The sequence below is a fragment of the Lepidochelys kempii genome, chromosome 2 (assembly GCF_965140285.1).
Source record: "Lepidochelys kempii isolate rLepKem1 chromosome 2, rLepKem1.hap1, whole genome shotgun sequence".
Classification (NCBI taxonomy): domain Eukaryota; kingdom Metazoa; phylum Chordata; order Testudines; family Cheloniidae; genus Lepidochelys; species Lepidochelys kempii.
This window is the reverse complement of record NC_136381.1, coordinates 209,714,390-209,720,389: the sequence shown is the minus strand read 5'-3', so window position 1 is coordinate 209,720,389 and position 6,000 is coordinate 209,714,390. Positions and strand designations below refer to the sequence as shown.

General features: G+C 39.3%; 1 long non-coding RNA gene across 1 annotated transcript in view; it reads right to left on the bottom strand.

Annotated features, from left to right (window-relative positions):
- Nucleotides 1-580: 580 nt before the first annotated feature.
- LOC140907533 (uncharacterized) overlaps nucleotides 581-6,000 on the bottom strand; it is a 36,504-nt gene continuing 31,084 nt past the window's right edge. The window contains exon 3 of the long non-coding RNA XR_012157516.1: nucleotides 581-1,208. This is a non-coding gene — a long non-coding RNA (uncharacterized LOC140907533). The remainder of the gene's footprint in view (nucleotides 1,209-6,000) is intronic.

Here is a 6,000-nt window from a genome sequence, read left to right as displayed (position 1 = left end):
AACCTTAACCTTCTTCTCATTGCTACTCCCTTAACTTTTTGTAGAATAGTTAAAGTTTTCATTTATGGATTGAAATTAGATCCCCATGATTAATTTCCAGTGTCAAAAAACTGTAAAATACATGCTATACTCATATAAAAACTTCAGTGTGACACAGTGATATGTTAAAAATAAAATTAAAAAAATCCTCACGCACCATTATCACAAACAAACACTGTTGGACTGGGTTTATTGCTGTAAACACCCATTTACCCTCCCACCACTATTGTTTTTAATCCTTTCTAATGAGTAACATAGAAGGTTTAATTGGCCCAGCACAACTTCACTGGTGGATAAGATCAGACTTTCATTCCTACACTGTCCATTTGTGTTACTTGAAACAATTTAAAAACCAAGTGGAACCAAAAAAGTGACTATTTCATATAGGAAATAACCAATAATATTTTAATTTTATTTGCACTTCAGTTTTTTGAGATATGATTTGAGCCATCAAAAATCTATATCCAGATGGTAGTAAAATGATACATTTTATGTAGCATGTCACTAGTCAAATTATTCTGCTGTACTTTCTAACCTTAATTTTAAATACTGTCAGCATCAGCTAGAATTTCAAACAAATGCAACAACTCATCACCATACTAATTGAATGAAAAATGCTTCATGATTTAAATACCTATAGCTTCATCATTGACACAGTTTTATGCTTCCATTTTGTTAAGCATGAGGTTGGTGATTAAACTAGATGCATAATTATTAGCAACAGAGAGACTGTTGTCATATCTTGCAGTTTCCTGACCAGGTGCAGGCTTCTCAGATTCATACTGAGCTTATCTGTCAGTCTGATGAACAATCCAGCAAAATAAGTGACTGATTTCTCGTTATAATCACAGAGGCACTTTTCAGCAGATTGTCACACTAGACCCTGTTTTCTGAATGGTATAATGAACATTCCAGTGTCTGGAAAAAAAAGTGTGTGATATATATATGAGAACTTCAGAAGATCGAGGTTGTTTGTCCTTGTTCTCCAAAATTTTTTCTTGTTTAAAATCCTTAACACCAAGTAAGTGAACTAACCAAGTGGATAAGAATGTCTTTCATGATCTGGAGGATTAATAGTTTTAGGATTGTGAGCCTTTCTTGTTGCAGTCCATACCAAGACTCCCATTTATTTCAACAGGTGTAGTAGCTGGCCTCTGACTAGCAATTCACTAGGTAAAAGAGAGAATTTAGAGTTCAAAAGTTATATGAAACAGGACTTAGAAAACATATGCTTTGTGATCAGTTACAAATGTACTGTGTGGCCAAATTCTGCAGTCTTTATTTAGGCAAAACTCTAATCGACTTTGAATCTAATTACCTGAAAATGGACTGCAGGATTGGCCCCACAGTTTGCAGTCAGCTCCTATTTCAAGGCACAAATCGGACATCAAGAATTATAACAATCAAAAACCAGTAGGAGAACACTTCAGTCTCCCCGGACACTGAATAACAGACTTAAAAGTGGCAATTCTTCAACAAAAAAACTTCAAAAACAGATTCCAACGAGAAACTGCAGAACTGGAATTAATTTGCCAACTGGACACCATCAAATTAGGCCTGAATAAAGACTGGGAGTGGATGGGTTACTACAAAAACTAATTTCCCCCTGCTGATACTCAGACCTTCTTGTCAACCATTTGAAATGGGCCACCTTGATTACACATGCATCCGATGAAGTGAGCTATAGGTCACGAAAGCTTATGCTCAAATAAATTTGTTAGTCTCTAAGGTGCCACAAGTACTCCTTTTCTTTTTGCGAATACAGCCTAACACGGCTGCTACTCTGAAAACTGGCCTCATTAGCACTACAAAAATGTTTTTTTTTTCTCCCTTGGTATTCACCTCTTCTTCTCAACTCTTGAGAATAGCCCACTTCCACCTTAATTGAATTGGCTCATTAGCACTGACCCCCCACTTGGTAAGGCAACTCCCATCTTTTCATGTGCTGTGTATTTATACCTGCCTACTGTATTTTCCACTCCATGCATCTGCTGAAGTGGGTTTTAGTCCACGAAAGCTTATGCCCAAATAAATGTGTTAGTCTCTAAGGTGCCACAAGGACTCCTTGTTGTTTTTGCTGATACAGACTAACATGGCTACCACTCTGAAACCAGTTATTTTGTTAGTTCTTTACATTTTGTGATATAATAAGTCTTCATATCTAGTGGAATTTTGCCATCCTTTACAATGGGCCAGGACTTGACTTACATTGCACAGACACCGATATTAATATTTTCTTAGATTAGACTATTGGTGAAACTTTCGCATGGTTTTTGTCATTAGAACCATGTAGTAGTCTGGTTGTAAACTATAAATATCTATTCTTGTCGCAGATCTTCCGGTTCCCTGTTCTCAGTGGAAAGTTGCTAGCCAGCAGAATGTAAGTGTACGGGAAATGTAATATTCCAGTTCTCCGAATGGCGCAGAAGTCTGATTTATTTATCACTGCAGGCAAGCTGGAAGACACAGGTTATTAATTCAGGGCAAAAATAATCTTCAGGCTCATAAGTCAAAAAACAATAGTGTGTTCAAAAGCTGCCCCTTCTGAGCCAGCTGTCACTTTTCAGAATGTTCCTTCCTTCTCCCTCTCCTGTTGCCTCCCTTCCACCCTTCTCAATGACCTGCAGTTCCAGTTCCCTTATGTTCCAATTCCCTTAGGTGAGATGAATAGTTTGTTGTGGGAGAGCACTATGCTGACACCTATACCCCAGAGTCTGACTCCCGGCTCATGGCTTTTGACATTGGCTGGTTTGGATTGAACCCCATGGTGGGTGATTTCAAAGAATTCCATTGGACTACCATAATGTGGCATGCTGGACTGGGGCAGGACTCCAAATGACTGGGTTAAGGTGAGGGCAGGGCCGGCTCCAAGCACCAGCATTCCAAGCAGGTGCTTGGGGCAGCTCCCATCTCTTCAGCCGCTTCGGCAGCAGCTTCTATCTCTTCCACTGCTCATGGTGGCGGCAATTTGGCGCACTGCTTGGGGCGGCAAAAATGGTGGAGCTGGGACTGGACTTTGATATCTCTTGGATAGTCATACAAGTAGCCACCCGGCAGGAGAAGCCTCTTTTTCAGCCTGCTGGGGCCCATAGCTCAGCTTGCCCGACCTTTTAAATTTGCCGCTGCTGTTAACTGAGATGGCTACTTGGTACAGTAGTCTGTTTATTGGATGGGCAGTTACATCTGTTTGTTGTGTAGCCTTATGAGACATCTATACGTTGCTTTCTATTATTCCTGGCAATGGAATTGTTTGCGCTCAAAGCTGCTCTGAATGCTTCTGCTGCTTTCTTAGGTTTTCTTTTATTTAATTACAGTAGCACATGAGGACCCCAAGGAGGAGTAGGGCCCTAATGTAATAGATGCTGCATAAACCAGGATAAGTATCATGAGAGCAGCCAATCCCTGCCCCAGAGAGCTTTCAATCTAAATGTAAGAGACAACACAGACGGACAGAACAGACGAGAGGTGGGTGGGGGTGAGAAGATGAGGTAACAAAATGAACAGAGAGTGAACAGATAAATAGGACTCTCAGCTTACCACTTGCCTACCCAATTATTATTCACATTATTAATGTCAATAAGTCATTGAATGATAAAAACATAAGGATGGAGATGATCTATTAAGCCACCTAGTCCATTTCTTTCTTAACAGCGTGTGTGTGTGGCTGAGGATGGAGAGGGAAGAATTACAGCTAAAAATCAGACCTTAAAAAATAGTGCATCCTGAACACTATACACATAGCTAGAGAGCAATGGAAACAGTAGAATCTGCAAGGGTGGTAGATGTGCCTGCAGATGATGGCTCATTACTTGTATGAAAATGGGCATGGCTGGGATGTAAGTAGCTCTGCTCTAGAAATGTCACCTGCCCCATAGCTAATGTCCTTGCTGTTGGCAGAGATGTGTCTATGGGGATGGTTTTGCCATGCAATAGGATTAATGAGTGGATACAGCATGCCTGAGGTTGACCCTGGGCACCTCAGTGAATGTGCAACATGTAGCTTATGATTAGGCAAGTACTACCTACGTGCACTTGTTGTTGGCACTTTGTAAATAACGTTGTGATCTTGTGTATCCATAAAAACAGGTGCCTGCCTTACTGGTGATGCATCTTTGGGATAATAAGTAACAGATTCTCAGTAGTTTAGATCAGTGTGTCTCTATTGACTTGGAGCTGATTTCCAATAACTGAGGTTCTGGCTGTCAAGGACTCGAACTCCAGACGGCACGGTTCGTTGTCTGACCGGAGAGAGACAGGCAACACCAGTAAGGTCTGAACTCAAAGCTCTTTATTGAAGAATGCACACAACAATAGAGAGCAGCCCGTCTCCAAAGAGAAGCAGCTGCCTCTAAGTAAAACTAATAGGTTTTTATAGACAGTTCCGTCGCGTCACAAATTTATTCATAAAGCAGCCCACGCCCATGTTAGTTAAAATCCTCTTTCTCTATTATGCATGAACTTCTACTCCCTTATTGTAGATAACTTTTAGCAAATCGTAATGCTTCACTAACTTTCTTATCGGTATGGGTGTCAACCAGGAGACGAGGAGTTAAAACAGACATAACACAAGAACAGGGAGTGGAAAACAGCGCCTCTGTATCTCAAGGTCTGGTACAAAGTAAAGGAATGCAAGCCTCCCCTTCTTTCTCACTCTCTGTAACTTAAACAAATATTCCTTCATTCTCCTTTCAGACTTTCACAGCAGCCTCTCTTAGCCTGACTTTGGTCTGGTTGGCATGACTGCTTCATGGTTAACTTTCACACCTAACATGGTCCTATGTATTCAAGTGTAAAAGTTGGTCCCTAAACTACGCCTACAAAATTTGAATCCACTCCCACTTACAAATTTTACAAATTATTCAAGCATGATTTAGGTGCCAACCTAAGTGAACATTTTGCCCAAAGTGTGTTTAGAGGATAAGATTGTTCAGTCTAATGTTCCTTTCTGTCACTTTTCCAATATAATTTGCTACCTAATTTTGCCAGATCAATCTACATTTAAATGTAGAATAAACATCCAATCTAAAAATCAAGTCTGCTCAGTAGGAAGATAAGCATTTTGTAAATGTGCTATTAAAATGTTATTCTGCAGGATTAAAAACATCGTGTTGGAGAAATCAATCTGTAAGTCAAGTTTTCCTGTTTGACCCCAATGTAAAGTAAATTCTCCAGTGTATTTGTCATTTCTGCTTCTCATTGAAAATGTTCAGCTGCTTTACCAATATGGAGCTAACCTAACCATGGAGCTTTCAAGTGCATCCTACATGTCCCATGAAATAGAAAAGCGGACCAGAAGTTAATATGCTGTAATTTTGTCCTGAACAAGACTGTTTTTTCCTTCCTCCTCCTCTTTCAAGATATGTGCCCTTGTAGTCACATTTTCACAAACACAACAGTAACTAACTCTAAATGGGTTTAAAATAGGTTTTAAAAAATCAGTATAATTTCACTTAATGCAAGTGTAGAAATACTATCACTTTGCTGGAAAACGTGGTTCTGCCAAAGAACAGAAGTATCCTGAAGCTCCAAAACCTGTGAAAAACATATTTTCCTTTACATTAGTCCAATGCCCCAAAAGAATAAATCCAACTGAAAAATACAGACAGTTTTAAAATATTGATTAAAGGAGCACTGTTCAGTAAAAAAGTTATATTTAAAACTAACGTACCTCTTTTTCTAATAATAACTTAGATCATAACTGAGATAATTTTAAAAAAATCGATTTTCCACCCTTTGTCTGTTTCTGGCTAGGGTAACATCATCAGAGTAGTTGTTTCACTTTTGTCTCTAGTGATTTTTGCTTTCTGATTGTCTTGCACTAGCGCAATAATACATAGCTTCAGCTGCAAATATTGGAGGGAATGAATGTGTAAGTTCCAACCACCTCCCTAGGTAAACATGAAGCACAGAAACATTTATAATAATAGTAGGTGTCAAACTTTTGGGGCTAATGGCTTTGAG